Genomic DNA, 15068 nt, shown 5'->3' with positions numbered 1-15068 from the left:
ACTCCCCCAAGCTTAGACCTCGCTTGTCCTCAAGCGGAAGCCGATAACGATAAATATGTCCACATGTTTAGAGGTAGAGGTGCCGATAAAATAAAATACGGACATGGGGGCATCATGATTATTTTCATAACAGCAACATATATAGATATTGTCATATGATTTCTTATGCTCAAGTAATAATCTATTCACAATGCAAAAGTACGAATCATAAACTTTATTGAGAACTAACAAACTATAATCTCAGCCATTGAAGCAATTGCAATTTATCATAACATCAAAAAGAGTCTATGTCAGAGCTTTCTAGCAAGTCCACATACTCAACTATCATTTAGTCTTTCATAAATGCTAACACTCACGCAATACTTGTGGTTACGGAGTTTTAGCCGGACACAGAGAAAGATAGGGGCTTATAGTTTCGCCTCCCAACCTTTTACCTCAAGGGTAATGTCAACAATAATAACTCATGCTGACTTACATCCAATTAGATATATCTATCAGGATCTTTCCAACATATTGTGCTTGCCAAAGGATAAAATGTAAAAGGGAAAGGTGAAGATCACCATGACTCTTGCATAAGGTAGAAGATAATAATAAAAGATAGGCCCTTCGCAGAGGGAAGCAGAGGTTGCCATGCACTTTTATGGTTGGATGCACTAAATCTTAATGCGAAAGAACATCACTTTATATTGCCACTTGTGATATGAACCTTTATTATGCAGTCCGTCGCTTTTATTTCTTACACATCACAAGATCGTATAAAGCTTATTTCCTCCACACCAATCAATCATACATATTTAGAGATCAATTTTTATTGCTTGCACCGATGACAACTTACTTGAAGGATCTTACTCAATCCATAGGTAGATATGGTGGACCTCATGGAAAAACTGGGTTTAAGGGTATTTGGAAGCACAAGTAGTATCTCTACTTGGTGCAAAGAATTTGGCTAGCATCAGGGGGAAAGGCAAGCTCAACATGTTGGATGATCCATGACAATATACTTTATCTCAGATATAAGAAAACATAACCCATTACGTTGTCTTCCTTGTCCAACGTCAACTCTTTAGCATGTCATATTTTAATGAGTGCTCCCAATCATAAAAGATGTCCGTGATAGTATATTTATATGTGAAGTCATTACTTCCTATTAATTGCAATGATGACCAAAGCTATGTTTGCCAACTCTCAACAACTTTTAATCATCATACTCTTTCTATGTGAAGTCATTACTCTCAATAAGATCAATGTGATCTCTTTGTTTCTTTTTATTATTTTTCTCTTTTCTTTTATTCACTCAAGATCATGGCAAAATAATCAAGCCCTTGACTCAACACTAATCTTTATTATATATAGCTCACGGACTCGATTACATAGAGAGATCATAAAACAAAACTCAAAACTAGATCATGCCATAAACTTTATTCTACTAGATCAAGATACTACTAATAGGATCGAACTAAGAAAAACGGTAAAGATAGGAGTGTGATGGTGATACGATATCGGGGCACCTCCCCCAAGCTTAGCAATTGCCAAGGGGAGTGCCCATACCCGTGTGATTATGTCTCCTTTGCTGGTGAAGAAGGTGGAGTTGTTGATGATGCGGGCTTGTCGTCCATCTTCCAAGGCATAGGCTCACCATCATAGAAGGATGATCGAGTCTCCGGGATCCTCAAATATGTAGCCAAACTCATCCTTTTCAATCTATATTCATACTCACAGTTTTGGTTTTGCAGGTCATAGATTTGGGCTTGAAGGTGCTCGATCTTCTCGTGAAGCTTGAAGATGGTCTCCCCGATGTTGTCGACATCCAACTTGTGGTTATTGCTGAACTCCGCGATCATCATGTGGTTGGAGTTGAGTCCACGTTCCACCATCCCTTGGCACTTGAAAACTTGTTGCTCCATTGCTTCGAGCCTCGTCTCCACGCTTGTAGTCCTCTTCAATCCCTCAACATCGCGGATGTGCAGCAACCCATCACGCATCTCAATGGTTTGAGGGTGTCGTAGCACCTCCGCGAGGTAAGGGTTGATGACCTTCTCGAAGAACTTGTCCTTGGGGGCACTTGGAGACGTCATGATAATCTAGATCTGTCAGAAAAATAGCTCGAAACAAGAACAGGGGATATTTGCGTGATACAGGAGTCAAAACCTTCGCGAGATTATATAATGAATTTTTACCGACCAAAATACGTATCATGCAAGAAAACAGAGTTCGGAGAGCACACGAGGTGCCCAAGAGGTAGGGGGGCACGCCTAGTAGGGTAGGGCGCGCCCTCCACCCTCTTGGAGGCCTCGTGTCCTTCCCGGACTGCTTCTTATTTTTCTATTTTTCTAAATATTCCAAAACGGAGAAATATTGCCATAAAAACTATTTTGGAGTCGGTTTACTTACCGTACCACATACCTATTCCTTCTCGGAGTCTGAAACATTCCAGAAAGTGTCCCTTATGTATTCCTCTAGGGTTACGGTTTCAATAACAATGGTTTCAACATTTATGGGATACCTGAGATATAATGTTTGATTCTTTGATCGTTCACCACCTTCGGGTTTGTGCCTTCGAAGTTGTTGATTTTTATGGCACCGGAACGATACCTCCTCAATAACGTAGGGGCCTTCCCATTTAGAGAGAAGTTTTCCTGCAAAAAATCTTAAACGAGAGTTGTATAGCAATACATAATCACCTATATTAAACTCACGCTTTTGTATTCTTTTGTCATGCCACCTTTTAACTTTTTCTTTAAACAACTTGGCATTTTCATAAGCTTGGGTTCTCCATTCATCAAGTGAGCTAATGTCAAATAATCTCTTCACCGGCAAGTTTGAAATCATAATTGAGCTCTTTAATAGCCCAATATGCCTTATGTTCTAGTTCGAGAGGTAAGTGACATGCTTTTCCATAAACCATTTTATACGGAGACATGCCCATTGGATTTTTATATGCAGTTCTATAGGCCCATAATGCATCATCAAGTTTCTTGGACTAATTCTTTCTAGATCTATTAACAGTCTTTTGCAAAATTAATTTGAGCTCTCTATTACTCAGTTCTACTTGACCACTAGACTGCGGGTGATAAGGAGATGCAATTCTATGATTAACATCATACTTAGCAAGCATTTTTCATAAAGCACCATGAATAAAATGTGAACCACCATCAGTCATTAAATATCTAGGGACTCCAAACCTCGGAAAAATAACTTCTTTAAGCATCTTAATAGAGGTGTTATGATCAGCACTACTAGTTGGAATAGCTTCTACCCACTTAGTAACATAATCAACAGCAACTAAAATATGTGTATATCCATTAGAGGCAGGAAAGGGTCCCATATAATCAAAGCCCCAAACATCAAATGGTTCAATAACAAGTGAATAATTCACAGGCATTTCTTGACGTCTACTAATATTACCAATTCTTTGACATTCATCACAAGATAAGACAAACTTACGGGCATCCTTCAAGAGAGTAGGCCAATAAAAACCGGATTGCAATACTGTCGTGGGTTTATCACGGCAGATGTCCTCATGAAAGGACTTAGTCGTGGAGCCATCGCAACGGGTTAGCTTAAAGGGGTTAAACCGGACAAGGGGACACGACAAGTTTATACTAGTTCGGCCCCTTCGATTAAGCTAAAAGCCTACGTCTAGTTGTGATTGGTATTGCTAGGGTTTCGAAGACCAGGGAGCGAATCCGCTTTGTCTGGCTCTCAATTATTGTCTCTCCCTAAACCGCTGCCGGGTCGTCCCTTTATATACATAGGTTGACGCCCGCCGGTTTACAGAGTCCCGAAGCCGGATCATAGATGTGTCCGGTTCGGTCTCTACACTTCCTATCTTACAATGCAAGTTACATAATTAGGTCAGTTTACATCTACAGGCCTTAACTCGCCTCTGGGCCTTGGGCCTTCATAAAGCGCCATCATTCTTACATCTTCATGGGCTTCTAATCTTCATAAAGCTAATCCGGCTACTCCTGCCCGGTTTACGTCCAGTAGTAATATCCCCAACATTAGGCCCTAGATTGGTTTGAACTTGTTCATGTCAATCTTCAATACTTAGCAAAAAAAAACTCCTCCTTTGCATCTTCACCTTGATTTTATAAACCGCAGTGACGTCATACTCCAGGATCAGGATAAACCGTCCTAACATCATCTATCCGTTGAAGCTGAGGATTACCTTCATTAATGCATATCCAGTCATCGAGGCGACACCATTATTAACTATCCATTTTTGAGCTCCTCGATTCCCGCACATGTCGCTTTATCGCTTCGCCTTATAAATAGGGCCACGGGTCCTTATCATTTTTTTCCTTCGTCTCCCTCGCTTCTTCTTCCTCCTCGCGACACCTCTGCCCCTAAGCGCCGCCGCCGTCACCAAGTTTCTCCTCTGCTTCGACAAAGGCCGCTGCATCAACCTGACTATTACCAGAGAGCTGCGGCGCTCCTCTGTTGCTTCAACAGTCACTGTAAGTCCTTTTCTTTCCCCCCTTGAAGATCTGTCTAGGGTTTCCTTGTTCTTCGCAGTTCATTGAAGTTCATCGGAGTTCCGGTGCTGCTCTTTCCTGTTCCTCCTTAGTTTATGGATAGAAAATCTCAATGTTGATATATTCTCCGTAATGGTTTGTTTTTGGCTACCACCACAAACTTTTTGCACGCGAAAAACTGATCTGAACTTTTACAACCTGCTTTGGGTCCTACCCTTTTTAGGTCAAAATATTTTTGCCTTTCTGTCTTCGGTAGATCCAAAATTCCCATGTGATCCTGTGAAACTTGTTTTTCCTTACTTAGCCCTTTTCGCCTTAGATCTGTATCCTGTGTACCATCAGGGCGGTTTACCTTTGTAAAAACAATCTATCTCATACCATTAGTCCCGTGATAAACCGGCAAACCTTCTTTACGTTGATTGTAATAGTCCGGTTTAACAACACATGTATGCCCTTGATATGACCTTGTCATTCAGTATTGTATTAGTCTCCGGTTTACGCAATTTCACATACCTGTATATCTTTATTCCACTGCATCTCACGTACCACCGTGAATGATTTGTAAACTGGCATTTCTTTTCCAGATTTTTGTTTCAGAATGGCCAAACAGTTTGCCGCTTGCAATTGGGCTCGTTCCCGGGTCACCAAGGAATAGTTGAACGGAATGGTCAGCATCGGCACCTTGCCTAAGAAAACTGAAATTCGATGGCGAGTTCCAGGAACAGAAAATCCTCCAACCCCGAGGCAGGGTGAGGTTGTGGTCTTTGTCGACCACATAGGCCGTGGTTTCAAACCGCCAGGGTCAAAGTTTTACCGAGATGTGCTTGCCAGTTTCCAACTCCATCCTCAAGATATCGGACCCAACTCGGTATCCAATCTATGCAACTTCCAGGTCTTCTGTGAAGTGTACTTACAAGAAGAACCGACTACTGAGCTGTTCTGAGACTTCTTTCATCTGAACCAGCGTACAGAATTTGTAAATGGTCCCAACACTGAACTTGGTGGTGTTTCTATTGAAAAGTGGAAGGAAGTTGAATTCCCTCATGTCAAACTGCACAGTCACCCTAAGGAATGGAACCAGACTTGGTTCTACTGCATAGATACCTCCCCTGAAGATGAAAACCCTCTTCCAGGCTATCATGATCACCGGCTTTCCAACACTCATCCACTCCCACAACATTTAAGCTCTGCAGAACGGTCCAAATATGCCGCTCAACTCGCCAAGCTCCGGTCCTTCATGGCCAACGGTTTAACAGTCGTTGATTTTGTGCGTTGCTGGATATCGTGGAGCGTCTTGCCACTAAGCCGCTGCCCCAGTTTAATGTGTGAGTATACCGGTGAGGTTGAAGACCCCCAACGCCACATCAACATTCAGGTAACCGATGAAGAGGTCACTGAAAGTGTTAAGAAAATTTTGAATGAATCGGAATCAGTCTGTCGCCAAACCGGCTTGAGCCCCTTCTACACTCAGAATAAACCGCCTGTTGTAAGCACAATGCTTCCTTTTTATCTTTGATATCTTTTGATTTGTTCAACTTGTGAACCTTCCTCTGTTTGTGTATGAATAGGGTGATGATCCCTTCTGGAAACGGAAATCCGTAGATAAAGCGGCAAAGCCATCCTGTCCCAAAACCAAAGCTGTCAAGCGTACCTCAAAGTGGAAAACAGCTGACCGGATCAGCATGGAGCTTGATGAAGATGCGGATGATCCGGAAGTTGAGGTAGAACTTGACTCACTTGGCTCCCTTTTCATGCACCTCATTAACAATGATCTTTATCAGGAGGACGTAGAAGGCAGCCAGGCTAATGATGTAGAGGTAATTATCCTTTCCTCCGGTTGAGACTGTATGCCAACATAAAAAACCCGTCAAGCAGTCCAGAAAGTAAGCTTTTCTCATCCTCTTGCTTGCTTGGATCCAACATTTATTTTGAAGACACAGCAGCATGAAGCTCGCCGGACAACCCGGCATAGTGGCCAACAGGTCACTTCGGCCGGTTTACCTGATACCCCGGTTCGGAAGTGCCGGTCTGAGGTCTCTCCCACTTCCGACAATTCTTATCCCAAGGAAGGTTATTTCAGACAACCTCTTAATCCATCCGATTCAAATTATCTGGTGACACCTCCCTCATCCTCTAGTGAGTCGACAGCAACGCAACTCCCTCCTCTAAAAACTGTGGCTGGGTAAGCTTTCAAATCCTTTCTTCCAATGCATTGCAAATCTTGAATAAGACGCTAAACCTCTTTGAATTTTGTTTGCAGAGCCAAAGTCAGACCCAGCAAGAAAGCTCGGGTCAACAATCCGTCAGAAGACCAGGCAGTTTTTGAAGAAGAACAAATAGGTGAACCAGACCAAACTCGTGAACCGGATGGTCCTCATCCTGAGGCCACCTCTAATGAACCGCCCCTTCAAGACCGGAACACTGATGAACCACCAGAAGCTGATCCTGCCGTGCCTGATACTGAACCGGCAGCTCCAAACCGGGCTAGTCCAGTGAGAGGTACTGAGACTCCGTCATCACCCGCAAAAACCACTGAAGGCCAAGGAGATGATGTTATCATTACTGGCATGGGCCACAGCTCTCCTGGCCATCCCGTAATCTTGGCCCAACATAGTGCCAAAGAAGAGCGTGCTGCTAGCGAAAAGGGCAAATGGAATACTGACTTATCAAGTTATGCCCATCTCAATGCTGAAGAACTTCACTCCGGTTTCTTAAACCGTCTGCACTCAAACTGTGATTATGAAGCCGGTTTGGTAAACTTGATGAAGGAACGCTATGAGGTATTTTCATCTCCCTTTACTTCTTGATTCCAAAGTTAAAGTGCTAGCCCAAGTAGCCCCCAAGGGCCGTTTTATGATGTTAATCGTAAACCGGGTCTTTGTAACACTTTAAGTCTCTCCTACTAACCCTCAAAATATCAGGTCCTTAGTGAAAACCAAGACCGATACTTTACCAATGTAATTATATAGCTTTCCTCGGCGTAGCCCCCAAAGGCCGGTTTAGCTTTGCAAGGTAATCCAGGTTTTAATCCATATGTCCATCTTGAACAGATGTACATTAGCCCCCAAGTGTCAAGGATAGTGCTTGCATTGTTCTGGAGACTTATAAAAGATGTAGGGAATCAGAGCAAATAGGCATTAGCCCCCAAGTATGAAGTGCATAAATTGTTATACTCTTTGTACTTAGAAAATATATATCCTGTTGTTGACATATCTTCACTGTTGCAGGCCGAACTAAGCAGTAGAGATGCACGAACCGCTGATTTGCAAGAGAACGTGAAATCCCAACAAGCAGAGGCTGCGAAAGCCAAGGAGGAACTGACCAAAGCCCTGACAGCAATGGAAAAGCTAAAAGAGTCTTTTAACAAAGATCGTGTTGATTGGGAAACCAAGAAGGCCGGTTTAACCAAAAGAGCTGAGGATGCCGAAGCAGCCCTGAAACCAGTTGTAGATGAACTAGCTAGTTTGAAACGGCAAATCAACGCCATGACTTCCGCTGTCTTCGGTAAGTATCTCCTTATGCAATTTGTCCAATTCATGAAACCTTATCATTTACCAGAGTGCTGATTTTAAACCGTGACAGGCACTCGTATTGCTCATCTGAGCACAGATATGCGGATGAAGCTTAAAGCGGCTTATACCTTGATTGAACAGTTGTACTCTAGGTCCCAGCGGGGTATTTGCACTGCAGCTTACAATAAACCGGCGCCATCACTCATAAAGGAAACTCTTGAGAAGCTGGCCATGTTACCAGCCCGGATTACCGAACTGAAGAAGGCAGCTGCAAGAGCAGGAGCATTAACTGCACTAATCCGAGTCAAGGCATGGTTCCAGATCTTGAAGCGGAGGACATCATTAAAGGATATCTAGGTGTGAAGGAGGACGGTTCAAACTTCGATAATGATGACCTCCGAAGGCTGACCAAAGAAATGCGGCCAACAGCCAGCAAACTGGCAGAGGACACAGACTTGTCTCATTTCCAACCGGCTTATGACGCTGAAGGGAAGAGACAGCCTGCCGAAATCCATGAAGTCGAAGAACTTGTGCCTCCAATCCCTAAGCATACTTACGCTCCTGACATTAACCCCTCCATCCTTATCCATGAAGAAGCTGTGTTCAAGCTTTAACTGGAATCGATTGGTCGACGGTTGATTTCTAGCGTCTGGGGAGGGATGAAGAAGAAGTGATCGCACCAACTGACCCTCAACCGTCAAACCGTCCAGATGAAGCGTCTTAAACCGGCAGCCGGTTTACCAGCTATTGTGTGCCAATGCTTAAAAACAACTATTCAACTGGAGCCGTTTGGAAGCTTCATGTAATAGGATAGGCAAAACTCCTTTATATGTCATGCCATCGAGCATGTTTTGTGATGCTTTGATAATGTGAAAACTTGCTCCACCTTTTGGGATCTATTTATGCATAACCCATGATGAGTTGTGTTCCTGGATACAAGAACTTGAAAAGTGTCCTAGTGGTTTACCACTGGACGGGTCATGATGCCCAAGAATAGACAATACTTGGATGGATAATCAAAGTTTGTATACAAAAAATAACAGGTGCAACATACCTCGTTGGCTGACCAACTGCTTGTATGGTAAAGGTGTAAACACCAGTCCGGAGCAGTGATAACTCCGTCCTTTAATTTGCCGGATTATGATAATAAACCGTACCGGGACATAATAAACACCGGGTTTTCCTTATAACACTGACGACTTGTTAGTCAAAACCAGACCGGGGTAATGAATGCCGGTTTATAACTGATCATGTACTGACAACTTGTAGTTGAAAGCCAAGCAGGGTCAAGGACACCGGTTTATCAGAAGACATTAGGAACCTCAATAAAGGTGAAAAACTTAGCAAATAGGACTCGAAAAAGAAATATGCGAGGCTTTTTACGAGCTGCCAGGCTCCAAATCGAGGCTTTTCATGGGCTGCCAGGCCTCTGAGTTAAACCATTTAACAAAGCCTTTTAAGATGGGCCTCCAATTAACCAATCGTCGTTTTAACTTTGAAAAGTTCAGGGTCTGTATAAGATTGACTTGTCAAATGTTCGGCGGGTCATACCAGGATTACCTAGACAGGAGTGGCTTACTTGATGAAGGCATGTTAACCCGGGGTTTTAGGTGAATACACCAGGCTTCTAAGCCGTGGCTTGATAGCCAATTACAAGGGTCCTTTCAAACTCTTTGTTGCATTGCACAAAGAGCCCCTAAGTAACTTTGTGAGTTGTGCTCAGTGGGTGCCCATGTTTGAGTTTGTGCTTTGTGCAACACTCCCTTTGGCCCCACATAATTTCCTTTGTGGCTTAACGCCCATCAAGAGGTGTAGCTATGGTGTGGTAACAACCAAGCCCCCTAGTGAAATCCCTTTGTGGTGTTTAAACCGATCAAGAGGTGTAGCTATGGTGTGACAACAACCAAGCCCCCTAGTGATATCTCTTTGTATCTGTGCGGCTACAGAGACCGGTTTAACAAAACTTTGCTTTGTTAGTAGAAACTCTTATAGGCACACACATGATGTAAAAAGAACAGAGACCCTGCTTTATTCGAGGCTCCGGTTTATTATATAATATATACATTGTCATAAATATGTACATATGAAGAAGCTTGTGGCTTAAGTATAGTAAGGCCGAAGAAGAGCTATATTCCATGGCCGCTTGGTCTCGTCCTCCGATTTACGTGAGTCTTTGTGCTCTCGAACATCAATGAGGTAGTATGACCCATTGTGCAGATTCTTGCTGACCATAAAAGGTCCTTCCCAAGGTGGGGGTAACTTGTGCATATCAGTCTGATCCTGGATGAGCCGGAGCACCAGATCGCCTTCTTGAAAAGTTCTGGTCTTAACCCGGCGGCTATGATAACGTCGGAGATCTTGTTGGTAAATCACCGAACGTGCTGCTGCAAGATCATGCTCCTCATCTAACAGGTCCAGAGAATCCTGGCGTGCCTTCTCATTATCAGCTTCAACATAAGCCGTCACACGGGGCGAGTCATGACGGATGTCACTAGGAAGAACCGCCTCCGCTCCATAAACCATGAAGAAAGGTGTGTAACCCGTAGATCTGTTAGGTGTGGTGTTGATACTCCATAACACAGAAGGTAATTCCTCCACCCAACAACCCGGTGTCCGCTTCAAAGGAACCATAAGCCGGGGTTTAATACCTCACAAAATTTCTTGATTTGCCCTCTCCGCTTGTCCATTGGATTGGGGGTGAGCCACCGATGCTATATCAAGCCGGATGTGCTCACGTTGGCAAAATTCCTCCATCTCTCCCTTTGACAGATTAGTACCATTATCCGTTATAATACTGTGTGGAAAGCCAAACCGGAATATCACCTTTTTGATGAACTGAACCACCGTGGCCGCATCACACTTACTGACTGGCTCTGCTTCCACCCATTTGGTGAACTTGTCCACTGCCACTAATAAGTGGGTCTTTTTGTCCTTGGAGCGCTTAAATGGTCCGACCATATCAAGCCCCCAAGTCACAAACGGCCATGTTATTGGAATCCTCCTCAACTCCTGAGCCGGAATATGAGCACGGCGTGCAAATTTTTAACAACCGTCACATCGTTTGGCTAAATCCTCAGCATCACCATGAGCTGTTAACCAATAGAAACCGTGCCGAAAAGCTTTAGCCACCAAGGACTTTGAACCGGCGTGGTGACCACAATCCCCTTCATGGATTTCTCGCATAATCTCACAACCCTCTTGAGGATAAACACAACGCTGAATTGCACCTGAGACGTTGTAACGATGTAATTCTCCGTTGAGTATAGTCATCGATTTGGAACGCCGGATTATCTGCCGGGCCGAGGTTTCATCCTCTGGTAACTCGCCCCGGTTCATGTAAGCCAGGTATGGGATTGTCCAATCCGGTATGACATGCAAAGTTGCCACCAATTGAGCCTCCGGGTCAGGAATAGCCAACTCCTCCTCTGTTAGTACCTTGACCGACGAATTATGCAGCACGTCAAGAAAGACATTTGGTGGGACCGGTTTACGCTGAGAACCAAGGCGGCTTAAAGCGTCCGCCGCTTCATTCTTTCACCGATCTATATGGTCCACCTGATAACCCTTGAAGTGACCAGCTAATGTGTCCACCTCTCGTCGATATGCAGCCATGAGTGGGTCTTTAGAATCCCAAGTGTCAGACACCTGTTGAGCCACCAGATCTGAATCCCCAAAGCACTTAACCTGGCTTAAGTTCATCTCCTTAGCCATACGAGGACCGTGGAGTAAGGCCTCGTACTCAGCTGTATTGTTAGTATAGGGGAACATTAAATGGAGGACAAAACAAAACTTGTCACCTCGTGGGGAAGTTAGTATGACTCCAGCCCCCGAGCCGTCCAACAGTCTGGATCCATCAAAATGAATAGTCCAATACGTGTTATCTGGCTTTTCCTCTGGTGCCTGCAACTGTGTCCAATCATTGATGAAGTCCACAAGTGCTTGGGATTTAATGGCTGTGCGAGGTGTGTATTTGAGCCCGTGAGGTCCAAGCTCAATAGCCCACTTAACAATCCGGCCAGTTGCTTCTCTGTTTTGAATAATATCTCCCAGGGGGGCTGAACTGACCACTGTGATAGGATGACCCTGAAAATAATGTTTGAGCTTTCGGCTTGCCATAAACACTCCATACACCAGCTTCTGCCAATGTGGATACCTCTGCTTTGATTCAATGAGTACCTCACTGATATAATAAAGCGGTCATTGAACCGGATACTCCTTTCCAGCTTCCTTGCGCTCCACCACAATAACCACGCTAACAGCTCGGGTATTAGCAGCCACATACAGCAGTAACGGCTCTTTATCGATCGGGGCTGCAAGCACAGGTGGTTCAACTAACTGCCTTTTCAGATCCTCAAACGCTTTATCAGCTGCCTCGCTCCAGACAAAATCATCTGTTTTCTTTAGCATTTGATATAAAGGAATAGCCTTCTCTCCAAGGCGACTGATAAACTGGCTCAAAGCCGCAATCTAGCCGGCTAAACTTTGAACGTCATTGATACACGCCAGTTTAGCCAAAGACGTAACTGCTGAGATTTTTTCTGGATTAGCCTCAATGCCTCTATTTGACACCAGAAAACCCAAGAGTTTGCTTGCCGGTACACCAAAGACACACTTTTTCGGATTGAGCATCATCTTGTAAACCCGGAGGTTGTCAAAGGTTTCTCTCAAATCATCTATTAATGTTTCCTCCTTCCTGGACTTTATCACAATATCATCCACATATGCATGAACATTGCGCCCAATTTGCTTATGAAGACAATTCTGAACACAGTGTTGATAAGTCGCCTGGGCACTCTTGAGTCCAAAGGGCATGGAGACATAGCAGAAGGCTCCAAAGGGAGTGATGAAAGTTGTCTTCTCCTGGTCCTTAACTGCCATTTTGATCTGATGATAACCAGAATAACCGTCCAGAAAACACAAACGGTCATAACCCGCCGTAGCATCAATGATCTGATCAATACGAGGGAGGGCAAAGGGGTCTGTAGGGCAAGCCTTGTTCAAGTCTGTGTAATCCACACACATACGCCAAGTGCCGTTTTTCTTAAGGACCAGCACCGGATTAGCCAACCACTCTGGGTGAAAGACCTCCACGATAAACCCTGCGGCCAACAACCGAGCTACCTCTTCACCAATAGCCTTGCACCTTTCTTCATTAAAGCGGCGGAGAAACTGCCAGACCGGTTTAAACTTAGGATCAATGTTAAGTGTGTGCTCAGCGAGTTCCCTCGGTACACCTGGCATGTCAGAAGGTTTCCATGCGAAGACGTCCCGGTTCTCACGGATGAACTCGATGAGCGCGCTTTCCTATTTGGGATCTAGGTTAGCGCTGATGCTGAACTACTTGGATGAATCGCCAGGAACAAAATTAACCATCTTAGTATTTGCGTCCGATTTGAACTTCAACACCGGATCGTGTTCCGTAGTTGGCTTTTTCAAAGAAGTCATATCTGCCGGATCAACTTGGTCCTTATAGAACTTCAGCTCCTCCGTGGCGCAAACCGACTCGGCATAAGCCGCATCACCTTCCTCACATTCCAAAGCGATCTTCCTGCTCCCGTGTACTGTGATAGTTCCCTTATGACCTGGCATCTTAAGCTACAGATACACATAACACGGCCTAGCCATGAACTTAGCGTAAGCCGGCCGCCCAAACAAAGCGTGATACGGACTTTTGATTTTCACCACCTCAATAGTCAATGTTTCTGATCTTGAATCATGATCATCTCCAAAAGCCACCTCTAAGGCTATCTTGCCCACTGGATATGCAGATTTACCAGGCACCACACCATGAAAAACGGTGGTTGACGGTTTAAGATTCTTATCTGTCAACCCCATACGACGGAAGGTATCGTAATATAGAATGTTGATACTACTTCCCCAATCCATGAGTACCTTAGTGAACTTATATCCCCCAACTTGAGGGGCCACCACTAAGGCCAGATGACCCAGATTGTCAACCCGGGGCGGGTGATCCTCTCTACTCCATAAAATGGGTTGCTCGGACCAGCGCAAATACTGAGGCAGCACCGGTTCAACAGAGTTTACTGCCCTCTTGTGAAGCTTGTGATCACGCTTACACAAGCTAGTGGTGAAGACATGATATTGCCCACTATTTAACTACTTAGGATTGCTCTGATAACCCGACTGTTATTGATGCTGCTAGTTCCCCTGATGGTTGTACCCTCCCTGGTTGCCTTGGTGCCCTGGATTGATGTGTCCGGTTTGATTGCCCTGAAATCCTGAACCGGAACTGCCGCCTCCATAACCCGGCCTGTGGAAACCGCCTCCTGAACCGCCGGGCGGGCCATTATCGCACTGAAACATATTGGAATTCTTGAAATCCCGCATGATGTAACAATCTTTCCAAAGATGTGATGCTGGCTTCTCCTTTGATCCATGCTTCGGATAGGGTTGATTTAACAGGCGCTCCAAATTCGGGCCTGAACTTCCGCCCCTCTGGGGCTGCTTACCCTTACGACGCTGACCATTCTTCTTAGCATTGGTGTTAACCACAAAGTCCAGACTGTTGTCGGCCTTGCGTTTACCATTATTCCCATGGCCTGCTGGATTATGTTGCTGACCCTTGTTGTTGCCGTTCTTTTTCCCTTTCCTCGATTTTTCCTCCTCTGAGTCAGGGTCTTTGGTATTATATGAATCGGCGTATTTAACCAAAGCGGCCATAAGCGTTGACATATCATTACAGTGACATTTGAGCCTTCCTAACTTCTGTTTGAGCGGCAGAAAACGGCAATTGCCCTCCAACATTAGCACTGCGGTATCTGTTGGAAATATGCCCTAGAGGCAATAATAAATTGATTATTATCATATTTCCTTGTTCATGATAATCTTTTATTATCCATGCTAGAATTGTATTGATAGGAAACTCAGATACATGTGTGGATACATAGACAACACCATGTCCCTAGTAAGCCTCTAGTTGACTAGCTCGTTGATCAATAGATGGTTACGGTTTCCTGACCATGGACATTGGATGTCGTTGATGACGGGATCACATCATTAGGAGAATGATGTGATGGACAATACCCAATCCTAAGCATAGCACAAGATCGTGTAGTTC

This window comes from Triticum urartu, chromosome 7 (genome assembly GCF_003073215.2).
Source record: "Triticum urartu cultivar G1812 chromosome 7, Tu2.1, whole genome shotgun sequence".
Lineage (NCBI taxonomy): Eukaryota > Viridiplantae > Streptophyta > Magnoliopsida > Poales > Poaceae > Triticum > Triticum urartu.
The sequence above is the reverse complement of the archived record's forward strand: the minus strand, read 5'-3'. Positions refer to the sequence as shown.